Source organism: Sinocyclocheilus rhinocerous, unplaced genomic scaffold, assembly GCF_001515625.1.
Source record: "Sinocyclocheilus rhinocerous isolate Xijiao unplaced genomic scaffold, SAMN03320098_v1.1 scaffold1303, whole genome shotgun sequence".
Taxonomy (NCBI): Eukaryota; Metazoa; Chordata; class Actinopteri; order Cypriniformes; family Cyprinidae; genus Sinocyclocheilus; species Sinocyclocheilus rhinocerous.
In genome coordinates, this window is record NW_015625581.1 from 314955 (window position 1) to 331813 (window position 16859).

Here is a 16859-nt window from a genome sequence, read left to right on the forward strand (position 1 = left end):
CCCCTTAGTTACCGTTGCTGTCTAACAATGACAGCTGTCAGTGTGAAAACCTTGCCCCAAGATGTTTTTGATAAATTTTGGACACAGAAGGACCACCACTTGTCGAGGAGCATTCAAGTGGGACTTAAATATGCTATGGTGGGTAACTTCAGGTGCAGCTTCTGTGCAACCTGTGAAAAAAAATGGAATATAAAAACTGAATTATGTTATCTAACTTCATATCTTGTGTCTTATGCTTATAGTCAGTGTTAGCAAATATTGAGTGGTGCTTGCAAAGGCTTTATTACAATTGCTCATACTTAGGGCTAGGGATTTGAACTCATTACATTTACATTTAGTCATTTTGCAGATGCTTTTATCCAAAGTGACTTACAAATGGGGAACATCACAAGCAATTTATTGTACCAGAGCAAGCAACTCTTGTAGTCCCACAATGGCAAGTTTCAAGAGTAAGCTAGAATAGTTCAGAAGTACAAATGCAGAAAAGGGAAAGAGATGGCAAAGAAGAGTTGTTTGATAATTTATTTATAGAAAGTGTGTTTGATTGTGAATGTGGCTTAAGTTAAGTGCTTGTACAAATGCTTCTTGAAGGTTGTGAGTGGAAGTTTGGAAGCTCTACCAGCTATGCTTTCTAGTAACCGATTTCTAGAAACTGCGTTTATTTCCTCAGAAGTTTACTTGTTCATTTTTATTAAACAGTGTAATGTCTCAACTGTGAAATGACTGCGAGCATAAGCTTCACCAATTTACCAAAGAGATGTGTACTTAACTGTCTCAAAGGAAGCACAGTCTGTGCCAACCTCGTCCAGTGTCACTGCATATTCAGATCTATGCAAATGTAACTCCTACGTAATGAACTGCTGTTACCACAGACAGTGCAGCATGTTTATGTAAATGATGGCACATCACACACCTCAAAAGACTGCTAAGGTTTCTTTCCTACCGTTAGACTACAATGCGATTCTGAAGAAAAAACTCCTAAAGTTCAAGGCTCTGCAGTCATGATTACCCAATATAATGCCTTCCACTGGCTCGTGCTGTATGTTCTTGTTAGTAAAAGCCCTGATTTTTAATGCTGCTAACTGTTCCTTGCTGTGCTTTTACAATTCTGCTGATGTCGAGGAATGCTGCGCCGCTAAAACTCACAGGGAACATTACATATTCACCAACTTACATTGCTTTGTAACATTTATGCAGGCTGTCATATTGTTGCATTATTCACGAGACACTGAAATTTAGAGGGAGGAGCAAGACAAAACACTTATCAAAGACAATCCACCTTTTTTTCACATTCTTAGGCAGAGATGTAACACACTGCTGCTGTGTCTTCATGGAGTAAGCACATACATATGGAAACTTTTTTTTCCCGCCATGGAATATTCCAACTCATAATTCCAAAATGTTAAATCACAATTGTTGGTGGCATTTTCTGAGAAGAAAAGTCTGTAAATGAGATATGAAAAAAAGTCGCATTTCAAATTTTCTTTCCAAAAATCAGAGTTTATATCACACAATTCTGAATTTATATCTTTCAATTCTGAATTACGTTTTTTGCAATTCTGAATAAAAGGTCTGATTTGTGAGATATAATGTCAGTTTGTATCTTACAATTCTAACTTTTCTTCTCAAAATCAGTTTATATCTCACAATTCTGACTTTTTTTTTTTTTAATGCAGTTCAGAGAAATTGTATTATGAGATATAATAACCTCAGAGTTGAGAGAAATGAATTTGAATTTGAGAAGAAAAGTTGTGAGATATAAACTTACATTTTAAAGTTTATAACTCGCAATTGCAAGATAGAAATCCAACAATTCAGAATTGTGAGATATAAACTCGCAATTCCAAGATGTTAACTCTGACAAGAAAAGGCTGAAAATGCACAACTGCGAGAAAAAAGTCAGAATTGTGAAACTGATATTTCGCAACGCGAGTTATAAACTTTGAAACTTCAGTATACAGTATATCTCAGTTCTGACTTTTCTTCTCATAAATGCAAGTTTAGACGGAGATTCAAATTTTTTTCCTCACAATTTTGAGAATATGTCACAATTCTGACGTTTTATCTCAAAGTCAGAATTGTGAAATAAAAAGTTGAAATTTAATTAATTTTTTTATTCCATGGTGGAAATAAACATCCATATACATACATATGAGACACACATGAAACACTCACATAAACAGACTTAGACCACAGTCTAAGAAAACAGTCAGTAGAATTCACCATTCATTCATGGAATGTAATTTTGGGTCTCATATTTTAAACACGGTAATCCCCTAAACATGGATTTGCATAATCCAATTTTGACAATAATACCAGAGAATAAAAAAAAAAAAAGAAATGGAATAATAACAATTACATTTCACTTTCCCATTCAAATCGAAAGTCCCATTTTCCTGTGGCGACGTATGGAAATATTAGCAATTGCCCTACAAAGAAACATCATGGAGGGCCCATATGGCATGAAAATCTGTAATCAATGAGCACTTCACACCACTAACGGCAATCATCCACATCTGCTGTGAAGGAAAAATGTTGAACCACTTAAACAAATGGTCTGCCATTGCTACTACGGCACTTAAATCATGCATTTGAAAAATCCTGGACCTAATAGCGTCTCATCTTTCTGACATTGCCCAAACAAAAGGAGAACTGCTGCAGGCATCTGTCCATAGTCCAGATGTTAAGATGGATCTGTCATATTCAGGGGTGGCAGATGCTCCATTATATCGACTGCCTCTAAACATTTCCTCTTCAGAATTATAACTAGCCTCCTCTTTCTCCTCGCCATCTAATAGGCTTAGCAAATAAATGGAGGATTTGAATAAATCACAACCAATAACTCACCTCACAGTCTGTCTTTTCCTCTCCCCAAAACCCATTTATGGACATTAGAGTCTGCTCTCTGTAATATTGACAGCTACTTAAAATATTTAGCCCCAGTTTAGACAGCTCAGCGCAAATATAATAAAATCCCATATTCATGCTTTGTAGACTGATTGTAGGTGAATGGACAATTTGCAGAGTGTCTATGTGCATCTTCTTCTCTCCAGATTGGCATCACGTTTAATCAGTCAGATTCATCTGTTTTGCCATTCTGCTTTGAGGCTCACCGAGATTTCCAATCAGTGCAACTCTGATCCAAGCTGAATTGTTGCTGTGTAATATGTGCATATTCTAAAATGCCTCCTTTTATCACTTGATTGTAAAATGCATGTTTAACCAATTGTTGAGGATTTTTGAAAAAACTAGTGAGAAGAACCTAGTGAAAAACTAATATTAAAATGTATTTGAAATACATTTATTTCATTCTAAGTATACTACAAATATATTTACATATTTATGTGCTTAATAAAAATACTCCGCAGTTGTACTTTTGTCTGCTTAACTAGAACAACTCATTTTGTACTTACAGTTTTTCTCAGTCGCTTTGGTACATTTCTCAGATCAGAATTGAAATTCTCAAAACTACCTGTTCAATCTTCACATCATTGTGTCACTTGTGCACATCAAAAAAGCAGTTTCTCATTTCTTTGAACAAGTTGCAAATGCTTTGGTACATCCATGCAAATGATTATGTACAATTCTCTGCTGTTTCCTACATTATCAATTGCTTATGTCATGTTGATCAAAATGTATTATAATGGGTCTCTGTTGAATAGTCTCACCCCCCCACCACAACATTTAGGCAATTTGATTGTGCTAAAGTGGAACTATTGCAAGTATACTTCAGACACACTTTAAATAGCTTGCATTTAAAGACTGATATTATTCAAGAATCATACAATCCTCATCAATAATGACATTGAAATACATTTTAGGCTTAATATTAAGAAATGTGCACACGTAGTACTCCAGATAAAGTTGAATCATAATTTTTATATCAGTAAGTTTTGAGCAATATGTCAGTAAATATGTTAATAGATTTGAACTATACTATACTTACAGTATACTTATATGAAATAAATTTGCTTTTTTACTAGGGGCACCATCAGTAAATAGGTCTATCAACAGTTAACCAAACTGATATTTCAGGAATTTGTTTAATCAAACAGTCATAATACCACAAATATCAGTTCTGTTAATGTATCTCGCATATGCATTCTTTCACCAAAGCAGAAAAAAAACATTATGCTAGCTACTCTGACATAGATTTCTGCACTATTTATTCAGTGGCACTGTATCACCAGTATTGAATCTACAAAGCCAAATATACAGCGTGACCAGTGTAGTTTGATTAAAGAATGAATGACTGTTATGATTCTGCTCTCTTTAGTGAATTAAAAACATTCAGCACAACCAGTATTTCTCACTCTTGAACAAATTACTAATTTGAGCTGGTTCCTTTAAGTGAATTCAGAAAATACCACACAACAATAGGCTGTCCAAGTTGTAGATGAGTTTGTTTCTTCATTGTAACAGATTTGGCAGAAATTTTGCATCACATCACTTTCTTACCAGTGGATCCTCTGCAGTGAATGGGTGCCGTCAGAATGAGAGTCCAAACAGCTGATAAAAACATGAAATAATCCAAAAGTAATCTTAACAAATCCAACAGTAAGACTTTAATTAAAACTTTAAATCGCTGCTTCTTTAAACTTTAAACCTTAGCTTCTGGCCAAAATATAAGTCCATTATCCAGAATAACAATTTCTCCAATAAAAAAAAAAGTAATCTCATCTGAATCAGGGGGAAATATGCAGAGATAAAGCTCTGTTTACAAACAAAACACTTCTTAAGAAATATTTCTTATTATTTTGATGTGAGAGAACAACAGGGGATGGATTTTTTCACTGGAAAAAGTGTTATAGATTACGCACTTATATTTTGGCCAGAAGCTAAGGTTTAGAGTTGAAACATCTTAATGATGGATCTGTTTCTTACAAACATGCAGCTTTTCACTTCACAAGATGTTAACTGATGGACTGGAGTCGTGTGGATTCCTTGTGGATTACTGTGATGTTTTTAGCAGCTGTTTGGACTCTCATTCTGACGGCACCCATTCACTGCAGAGGATCCCTTGGTGAGCAAGTCATGTAATGCTGAATTTCTCCAAATCTGTTTTGACAAAGAAACAAACTCATCCGCATCTTGGCCTGAGCATGAGTAAATTTTCATGTAGGGGTAAAGTAATCCTTTAAGACCAATTATTGTAATGGATGTTGGCTTTAAAAAGAATAATTAAGAAGTCTGTGCAGACACTTAAAAAAAAAAAATAAATTACTGAAAATTCCTGCATTCCTTAATTTTCCAGTAATGATTCTTTTAGTACTGTTAAGATACTGAAATCATTAAAAGGAACCAGGACTAGGACCAGAATCATTAAATATGATTTTCATCGCACCAGTGTATGGTATTTCAATCCAGTCTTGCTCATTGGCAAGTTTTACTTGCACTTAACAATATCCAATTAACCTACACTTACTAGCATGCAGACCAGAAGGCATTTAGCAGTAAAGCTCCCTTTCATTATTAATCAGCTGGAATTCATTAGCACAGATACAAATTACAGGTCTGATAACCCTCCTAACATAAACATAGCTTCAGCTGTTTTGATTTGTAAAAGCAAATATACATTTAAATAAGGCAAAAATGTGTGTGACTCAAGACACTTCTTAATTTATGGTAAACATAGACTTTGCAACATTTGCAGTGTTGCATAAAACTTACCGAGAGATCATTTTGCACCCATTGTCTTACCTCCGATTGACTGCTAGCTACAACAGGAATAGCAAGCATTTAACCTCACCACGTCACAGCAGCCTGCCCACTCTAATGAGCAGCCAGCCCTGCAGCTGTGCGGACCGGTGATCCTCAGCAGGCACACACACACACACACACACACACACACACAAACAAAAGCCCGGCCACTCTGTGGGTAATGCACCAGATCACCAGCACCTCTCTACAGATGGATGCCCACTCAATGCCTGCGTGCTTCTTTATGAGTGCTGCAGAGAGCTGGGGAACTTCAGCCTCCACAATGCATCCATCCTGTGCCAGCCCACAGCTCCCTCCTGCCCCCTTCTTCAAGTACTGCCTCCAGAGAGTCAAGGTTACAAAGTATGAAGAATGACTGTCAATCATACTTCAAAAGGTTTACCAACCTTAAATTGTGACTGAGTGCATTTGGAGGATGTGGTGGATAGGTGCTGTTCCCAAGAGTGCAGGAAGTCAATATGCAATGATGCCAGCCTAGTTTCTCTTTCTTTCCGCTTTTTTTTTACCCCCTCTCTTTATGATTCCAGCAAGAAACAGTAAAATTATATTTTGAGAATTCTGCCTGTATGTGTGGACATTGGATGGGAATTTAGTGATTCCTCTTAATGATTCTATTTCAACAATGGTTCCATTAATGATTCTTGTAGTAATTCAGTAGGAAAAACTAAAATCTTGCCTAATTATGAGATCATTAAGATTTGTTAGAACAATAGGATATAATAGAAATACATTTAATGGAAAGATGTGGGTTTGAACCATTTTAATTACGTTTCTTGCAGTTCTACAACAACTGGTCCTATCTTACAAAATGTGCTCATTCTTTCACAAAACGTATCTATTTTTAACTGAACGTTGTGATATTAACCAGTCAGTAGGTGCATTGGTGACACAAGTGACACGAGCCTTAAGTACAACATAACAATTCATGACGGAAGTAATAGCCTACAGTTTAGATTCAGTAACTGAGTCAGATTAATTCAATAACCGCCCGGATTGAGTCATAGGCGCTTTTGAATCACCAAAAGAAGCAGCTCATATGTGTCGTTCATTCGATAATTGGACAAGACCGTCTCCCAAGAGTCATTCGTTTGGCGATTGCACCGCGCTGATTCTGATTAACTATAAAGAAGCAGCCCTTATTCTGAGTCAATCGTTCTGAAATTGAGCGGTGCTTGTCGCGCTGTATCTCTGTAGACTGTAGCCGCTGAAAAACAGTGCATATTTTAGTAGGGTGCTCCGTTTGAGAATCGCGAACCGATTGTTTGTAAAAAATAATCCGGTACCGGAATTTTAAAAATGGGTTCCCAGTAGCCTGCACAACAGGTATTGTTGTAGCTTTAACTTTGCTAAGGAATAAAGCAAGCTAAATATTCATCCCTCGACCAGCAGCGTGAATATAATTGGCATTGTTTGCCAAAGCTTTTATTCTACACAGCCTACAGTATGCTCTCCCCGCGCTGCTATAAGTCGATTTACAAATTCGAAAATAACTCGCAAGTTTAGATGCTTACTGCATACAGTGATGATGATGTGTAAACATCTCATATTTTGAACTAAACAGTTCTCTCACGTGGCACACAGCCCTCTTCAGTGTCGAACCCAACACCATTTATAGCCTCGCAGTAACTTACAATCTTATTATGAGATTGAACCTTGCCCCAAGTGGACTTGTGGATGATGAGCAGTGCTCTAGTCCAGCTCCTCAACTCAACTAATAAATGACTGGAAATAGTTATAAGGTGCTGTCGCTCGCGTTATGACAGACAAAACTACTCTGCCATGTCTCTGTCTGTGCGGAATACATAAAGGCTCTGCCTTGAATTAACCACTCGCTCTTTAATGGATCTTTGAGGATCGCGCTTGACGCAGTGAGGAGCTGCAGCTCTTTGTATTCCGAGGCCAAGAGGAACCTTGTGTGTGTGTGTGTGCGCGTGATTTTTTTTTAACCCTCGTCCGATATCTACTGCCTCTTAGAAAATGTCAAGGGGGTACATGGTGACATAGGGACCCCGGTTTGGTTACGGAGAGACTCTTGCTTCGCTCTGCGAAAGAGGTAAGTGTTACAAAGTGTGAAGGAACTAAATCATTTTGCACTTACAGCTGTTTTGTTTTGATAATATCCGGTCGAAAAGTATTGTTGAAGCCTAAAATAATGAATGTTATACATCTGAAGCAGGCATTTTCAGCTTTTATAGACCACAGGACCCTCTATCCAGACTCTGAGCCAACCACAGGGACCACCCAGCATAAAAAAGCTGTATTTTATTGGTAACTGTATAATAACTGTCATGAAGAAAAAAAATTACATTATATAATGCTTAACAGATCATCAGTTAGAAAATGTACATTTTATATGTTTCTTCAAATATCTTACTGAAGGACCCAGTAGAGTACGTTCAGGGACCCCTGATTGAAAACCTTGGATCAGAATAAACATGAACATTATTAATATTATTATTTCGGATTTTAGTGCCTGTGCAGTATGTGTCATTGCTGAAAGATCATTCAGTAGAAGATATACAGTAGTTGTACAGCATGTATATAGATGACTGAATGACTGAATTGCACTATAAGCTACAGACAGATTGAGAATCTCCACCCTCGCTTTAATCATTTGGTAAAAAAACGAGACAAATCATTCTTGACTTTCATCAGGAGGATTTACTCAAGAGCTGTGCACCTCGCTTTAATCATTTGGTAAAAAAAACAAGACAAATCATTCTTGACTTTCATCAGGAGGATTTACTCAAGAGCTGTGCCTAAGCATAACCTAACATTCAACGACGAGTTCAAAAACTAAAACATAATTTGTTAGATGCGTACGTTTGTCCCCTTCTCTCTCTCTCTCCGTCTCTCTTATCTTGATTATGCAGCTTGAAGATTGAGTCAGCTGTTTTGTATGCAAGGTGTCTGAGCCAGGCTCTTTGTGGAGGAGAGAGCAATCGTGCCGCGGATACAGAGAAAGAGAGAAAGAGAGAGAGATGGATAGACATACAGATAGACAGACATAGAAGGAGATGGCAAGATGAGGGTGAAAAGACGGCACGTCTGTTTGTGCAGTGTTGGAAAAGCAACGCTCATATTAATATCATATTATCTGGCTTTATAAAAAGCATCCTTTATGCCTGCAGCACTCACTCATAAGGCATAATGAATGATAAATTATGTAGCCGCCCAATGTGCTCACTTAATACATAGACTCATAAAACACAAGTGCAGTTGTTGGTGATATGTGAGGTAGAAGGCTTTTACAGCACCACTGAGTGTGTGTTGATAATGGATAAGGACAGTTCAGAGCCGATCATTCTGAGAGACGAGCACCGTGGTCCAGTAAAATACAGAGGAGAATAAAAGAAAAGATTTACATAGGTGAAGCAGACACTGATAGCAATCAGTTTGTGATTATAGTTTCATTATTATTGAATTATTGATTTTTTTTTTTTTAGCTGTGTCCATTTCAGCTGTGGTGTAGATAGATAGCTAGATAGATATCTAGATAGACAGACAGACAGACAGACAGACAGATAGATAGATAGACAGACAGACAGACAGACAGACAGACAGACAGACAGACAGACAGACAGACAGACAGACAGACAGACAGACAGACAGACAGACAGACAGACAGACAGACAGACAGACAGACAGACAGACAGACAGACAGACAGACAGACGTCGCATCTACGTCGCTTCTAATGTTGGTTTTGTCGGACAAGAAATGAAAGGAGCGCAAGTGTAGTCAGAGACATGTAAGTTATCCATGTGGCTTTTGTACATCCGCGTATTTTCAACAAATGCCTCGGCGTGACTTGTCTAACTTATAAATGCATGCTCTAATGTGTTGAGTTTGACAGTGAAACCTACAAGGACTCTAAATGAACATTAATTCGCTTCGTTTTGCACTAAGGCGTGAGTGTATGTTGGCGTACACGCGAGTTGTGAGCGCGTTTCTTTTGGAATCATTTGACATTCTGCATGGAATTATTTGACAAATACTGACGTGATGCATTTGTGCGGTAATATATGGAATTCTAAGCTACATCCAGCAAGTTAACACTTAATGCCTGCTAGTTTAGGGCTTGTTGAACTTCAAAGCGTCTCACTTAGAGATGTTACAGGCTCTAATGTAACATTAGAGCCTGCTTTTGCTAACATCTCCAGAATGTCGCCAAACGTTTCAGGACCCTGGACAGCAGACAGGTTTGGTTTGCCGCTAGAGTTCGCCTTCAGCCGTAAAAGACAACTGATCGCCCCTTTCAGTCTCGTGAGTGCGATCTGTACATGGCAAATACGCTTATAATAGCTTACGGTGTCCGTTTACGCCGACAGAGCTCTGAAAGTTTTCCAGTCTATTTCAACAATGAACGTGTGCTGCTTACTGCATATAAAAATGCGGTTCGTTTATTACCAGTTGTGTGTTGAATGAAATCAGTGCATGAGTGTCTCTCTGAGGACTGCACGTTAGGATTGCTAAATTAGGAAATCATTTGACTCTGGAAGTCTAATAAATTATTCAGAGACATAATAATTGAGTTAAGATTGAATGTGTGACGTAGACATACTGTGGAGTATGTCTTTTCAAAGATTTCATGAATATATGGACCAGCTTTAGTAAGTTAAAAAGCTTTAAAAGAGAAGACATGAAAAATGACCAAACCTGCTTCGTTTAACAGGATCTGGGAGTCAGTGCAAATGCCCAGTTATCTGTGAAATGTAAGTGCTGCATGCTTTAAACTGTGAAATCTGTGCATCCAATTGGATATGCAATTGATTTTCCTCACCTTGAGTGACATAACTGTACAGTTAAACTTTGAGACTCACCCTCCAAAAGATACTAAGCGTATTAGGTCATCTGAGTAACACAGTTCACATCGTAAGAAAAGAGCTTCGTCCGTCATGCTACTGTCAGAACAGTGTATTCCAGTAAGAACTGGATCAGCAAACGGAGTGACGGTGTCTTAGCTTGTAAGTAAAGCACCTATCCCCCTCAAAACACACAAATACATTTGGCAGGACAAACCTTTTTTTAAATAAATGAAAGCATTTGTATTTTGAGACTTATAAATCACTGTCCGAGTTCTTAAAAGCCAAATGTTTATTTATTTATAAATAGATAGATAGAACGCTAGATAGATAGATTAGATAGATAGATAGATAGATAGATAGATAGATTAAACATTACATTACACCGGGGTTTCCTAAACTGGGCTTATTGTAAGAACTGCAGTGGGTTTGTGAGTTGATAAAAAACAAAAAATTAGGGAGAATCAATAAATTATGAATAGTTCATTGCCACTGTGTGAATAATATGTAATCTTGTAATCTATAAAAATGTAACTGTAATCTGATTGAGCATTTTAAAATGTAATATACTCAAATTAAGAGTACATAAGTTTTGATATCTGGTTACGCAATCCAGATTGCATGTAATCAGTCACTACCCAGAATATATTTATAGTGTTTTTTTTCCAAAACATGAAAAAAATCTTACTGTTGTATAGTTTATCAAGGCTGAGTTTGTTATATATCCAGATTAATTTAAGGCAAGGCTGAGTTTGTTATATGCATCAAATTAATTGTAGACATGCCACTTTATTCGTAGGATACCAGTTCTGTGCCTGTATTTTAGGAAATTTACAGCTAAGCACTTACGCATAGCTGATATTATACATGAAAACGTGTTTCTATACAATAGACCTATTGGTATGATGCAGGAATGTGACATGACTAGATGAGACTGGAAGGACCCTATTTTTATTCATATGCCAGTATCCTAGAAGTGAGGCGGCAGAGGTTGAATAGGGAAGGAGGGGCTGTCCGTGGTCCTGAACACCCTTGAGAGGCTGTTGGACTGAAGTGGCATATTGGGCTTTGATTCGTTGTGATATGAAGTATGTACTTTTGATAGATGTTTCTTGTTTACACATTGAGACGGTAGCCTTTTGATTTTAAATTGATGGAGATGTTGTAAGCCTGTGGCAATGTCCCTTGCACTTCAACGCACATTAGCAGCTGGATATGTCTTGTAGCAAACAAAGGTTTTTACTATACCTGAATGCTCGAGGGCCTTCGATAAAGTGACATGGAGATTCAAGGCTAGGCCGGTTTTTGAGGTTCTCTTTTACTCTTCTTATCCCAAAAACACAATACATTTTGGCAGCAATGCATTGGTGTGTTGGGAGGGACTGACTGGAAGCTGACAGCAAGCGTTAAGCCTTGGGACAGCTTGAAATTGACAAGTAATTAAAATCTGAAGCAAATGTTCAGAAAGGAGAAAATGGAGGTTTCAGTGAGCATCCGGGGGCCTCAGCAGTGTGTTAAATAAGTGACTGGAACTTGCAGATAAGGCTGAAATTAGAAAACTGATGTCCTTACAGCCATTGTCCTTGAGTGCTGTTTTATTTCAATTTAGCAAAGCAAAGATTGCACAGTTGTTGCGATTGTATCTCTTGGAAAGCACACAAAAGGCATTAACAGCTTCACCTTGAATCAGCAGCTTGTGTGAGTCATTAACCGCGTGGCTAGCGATTACCTAGTGGTATGGCCCATTCTAACCCCGCAAGCACCGTAGCGAAGTTTGCTTTGGAGAACTCCAACGCCGCAGATGTCACTGTCAGTCGCAGCTGAATTAAACACAAATAATGCTCTCAAAGCTAACAGAGTAAGATAATGTTGACTAAGTGGGACCAGTGTTTTGGAATGGTTGGCGATACAGTCCCTTTACAGAGAGTGCATGTGACAGATGTGTTCTGGACAGTATGTGCAAATTCAGTTTTTTTTAACAGATCCAGAATCTTGTTCACAGCATGAACTGTTTGTAATTAAGTCAAAACACTATTTGATGTAACAATGAACTCAAAATAGACTGTTTTTTTTTTCTTTTAATCCAATCAATTCATGATGTACAAAATCAACCCGCTCTATATTTTTTTCCTCATGCGAGAAGCCATTTCATTCAAATATATGTTACAAGAAAAGGCGATCGCAACTTCCTTTTCATGCCGATTTTAATATAAATAAATCCATGAAGTAACTTTAATAGAACTAAATCAATCAAACAATAATAACGGAATCAGTCCAGCTTACAGTTTTGATGTAAACATTTACCTGTCTTTATGTGTGCATGTATATATATATATATATATATATATACATGTATATATATATATATATATATGTGATGAATTGACATAATTACATTTGTTCTGTGAAGAGCATGTTTTTAATTACAATGAATTTTAATTTGTAATTTTAAAATTCTCGTTTTATATTTTGTTGGTTTATTTTGTTTTATGATGTTTAATTTTTTATGGTTATTTTGTCATTTATTATTATCTGTTAATGATTGCTTTCTAAAAATGTTCTAAAATTATTCTAAAAAAGGGGTTAATTTTTTAAATAAAAATGTCATGTGGTGCAACCTATACATGAAAGAATAGAAAAAATCATAAAGCAGTAAATTATATTATAGAGACAATCTCTAGAGACCTTACTTTTACCTTATATATTTATACCTATACCTATATATATATATATATATATACAGTATATATGTAATTACTGTGTAGTTTGCTGCCGGCACTCTTATTATGGGCAAATCCTTTAGTGATCAGGCTCCACATTCGAGAGTATAAGGGATATTGAACATTACCCCTCTTTCGTCTTCGTCATCCCTCCTGCAAAGTAATTAGAGGTCGGGATACAGAGTAGCATGGCTGTATACCTGCAGGCCTGCACCCTGACTTGATGAATATCCTATGCATGAGAATCCATTAAAGCTGGTGATACATAACAGGTTTGTCAATGCTCACTTCAGAGGTTCTTTTATTGATTGAGTTTTGGAGCAGCCAGCCACTCTCATCAAAGAGTTCTCTCTCTCTCTCTGTCATTCTCTCATGTGTGCTTGGCTGTTGGATATGCATTTAGTGCAGATATCAATCAGAATGCAGTGCTTTTAGGGGTTATGATGTCAGTATAATCATAAACCATTGGTGCATCGATAAAATGCGAGGTTTATGTGACGTAAAACAAAGACTAGGACAAGTTGTGCTTTTGGGAACCAATTAAAATGAAAGGAAAACGATTTGAGGAAAGCTTCTCTTTTTTATAACAATTGTGTGTGTGTGTGTGTGTTTGTGTGTGTGTGATTACATATGTACATGCTGGTCAAACGTTTGGAATAATTATTTTTTTTTTATGCTAAGGTTTTAATGAATAAAGTATTTTATGCTCACCAAGGCTGCATTTATTTGATCAGTAATACAGTAAAAACAGCAATATTGTAAAATATGAGGAATATACATTCCTGTGATGTCAAAGCTGAATTACTCCATCTTCAGGGTCACATGATCCTTGAGAAATCATACTAATATGATGATTTGATGTTCATTTATGATCAGTTATTATTGGCGCTCCATTATTAATGATAGTTCTTATTATTATAAATGTTTTATAATAATAATTATCTTATTTTATAACAGTTTTTGCTGTTTAATATTGTTGTGGAAACAGTGATACATTTTTTTCAAGATTCTTTGATGAATAGAAAGTTCAAAAGAAGAGCATTTATTTGAAATAGAAATCATTTGTAAAATTAGAAATGTCTTTTGATCGTTTTAGTGCAGCTAAATAAAAGTATTTATTAAAAAAAATATATATATATATAAATAAAAATCTTCCTTGCCTCCAAACTTTGGAATAGCACATTTCCCACAAAAATATCAAGCAGCAAAAACTGTTATCGACATTTATAGTAATAAGAAATATTTTTAAAATTCTATTAGCATGGTGGCTAAATCTTAGTCAGGGTGACATCACAGTGTCATTGTATTTAACAGGATCAATATTCTTGATCACTCTGCATGTCAAGCAAGAGCTGACGCTTGCATATACTTCGCACACACTGTAAAATTGCTTCCTATTGAATGAAATGTCCATATTGCAATCACTGTAATTAGTTCACATGGGAAATACAAGGCCTGTGCAATGATTCTGTTCCAAAGCCAAAATAATACTTGTTGGGCAGCAATCCACATACACTGCGTAAGTGTCTTTCAGGGTGGATTCTCAATATAAAGCTTGAGTCCAGTAGTTCCATGTGCAATGCTTAATAAGGCTTTTGGCCGGAAGAGAGAGCTTCCTGTCCTCAGCTGGTCCTTCACTGTGACATACAAGGGCACTAAAACGCTTTCTATTTCTACATTTTATCAAATCTTTCCATGAATTAACTACCTGCTGGTTCACTGCTTGTGAATAGTGTTTTTGGTTCTGTGAGAGAATTTAGTAGTCAAATATGTATTTAAAAAAGCAATTTGTAAAATCTAAATATAATAATGGCAAAAATGATAGTTTTGATGTTGATGTTGGTGATGTTGATAGACTCACATCCTATAAATTTTTTTCATAAAGTAATGAATTTTGAAGAACATAAAATTATTTTACATATCAGAGTGAATGCTAAAAAGTGTTTAATAATCAAATTCCCTAGATTCCGTAGTGAAAAACTACACTACCCATAATCCTAAGGAGAGAATCTCCTTTGATCCACCAATCAGGGAAGCCGCTGCTACCAAATAGCTTAGCAGTGGCCATCCAGTCCAATGAAGCTTTGCAAAAAGAGCATGTATTTTACAGTTATTTTTAAATATATTGTATTTTATACTAATAGTCAGTGATTTTAAACAGTGAATCAATGGCTAAGTAGTTAGTTCAATATTTTGTGTTGTTTCAATTTGATTATGCCAGTCAGAGTGTTTATTAGCTGCATATTTCATTGCCCTGTAAAAACGTTAAGTACTGTACACCATGTACATTTTTCCAAATAGTTTTTGCTTCAAATAAAAGTTTATAATGTCATGACTCATCTCACAGCTGGTTGGTTTAGTTCATGACCAGAGCTACAGTATGTATTAAACAATAGTTTTAAATCTCTATGGAGAAAATGAATGCGTCAGATATTTCTGGAATCAAGACGGCTGGAAACTTGTTGCATTGCAAGTCACGTTTCAAGATTTGACTTATTGCCTAGTGGGACAGAATAGGATGTGATATTAGAAATGTGTTGAGAAAGAAACTGTAGAAATAAATTGAGAACAGGTGTGGGTACATGGAAACAACCAAACTACCATCTGGTAGAGAATGCTTCTGGCCTCTGGAAGGAAATAAAAAAAACCTTAAACTGTCTCATACTTGCAGATCTGATTAATTCAAACAGATTGGGATATTCTGTAAAACTGACAAAAATCTGAGGATGTCTCTGAGGAAATGAAATGGGAAACAAAGGTGATATCATTCATCGCGTGGCGCCGTACATATGGCTGTAGAGGAGGAAAAAGCTGAGAAAGCAAACACCACGTCTGTCTTTGTGTCAAGTGTGTCACTGTTTACCCTCTCCTGGGGAAAAGCTCATTTATAATCTGACTGTGTGGCTAGTTCATCTTAGTAAATAATACTTCATGCCCACATGACAATTCAAACAGTCCACTCTTCCAGTTTCCCTCTGTTCTATCGGCCCCCCATCAGTCCCCCATTTGAATCAGCGGGGCAATTTATCCATGTGTAGAGCCGTATCGCGTACAGAGAGAGCACCTTCTTTTATTTCTGACAGACTTATCTTATTCGTGGTGAGAAGTGTACGGGAGAATGTTTTTCTTTGACAACATCACAAAGAATAGAGTCGGGCAGGTCGCCGATCCTTATTCAAGCACGCTGGTTGTGTGAACTGTGCACCTTCCAAACGGCGACATTTAACAGCAGATATCAAATATTTTCCATCACTTTGAGACATCATGTTGTGTTCTTTTATCGGTTGCCACCAGGGCATTTACACAAAACTTGAACTGCAAATACAAAGATGGTGGCAGATGAATAAATGTGTAATGTTGGCAGTCGGATGAACATGTGGGTCTATGATGTATTTATTCACAAATACATTAAAATACAATTCATATATGCAACAAATAAATGCACCTCTTTACTGATTAGCTTTTTGATCATTTTTGTTGTTGTTCTTCTGTTCATAAAGACGTCATTTGAAGTGATTCCCTAAAAATGTAACAATATTTATGAATGAAGGTTTAAGAATTTGATATTTGTAAGGAATATATATATATATATATATATATATATATATATATATA

The 16859-nt window shown here is 36.5% G+C and overlaps 1 protein-coding gene across 2 annotated transcripts in view; it reads left to right on the forward strand.

The window, feature by feature from the left end:
• Positions 1-7440: 7440 nt before the first annotated feature.
• elfn1a (extracellular leucine-rich repeat and fibronectin type III domain containing 1a) overlaps positions 7441-16859 on the forward strand; it is a 119798-nt gene continuing 110379 nt past the window's right edge. For both annotated transcript variants that reach the window (XM_016569566.1, XM_016569558.1), the window contains exon 1: positions 7441-7774. The gene's annotated coding sequence lies outside the window, so the exon portion shown is untranslated. The remainder of the gene's footprint in view (positions 7775-16859) is intronic.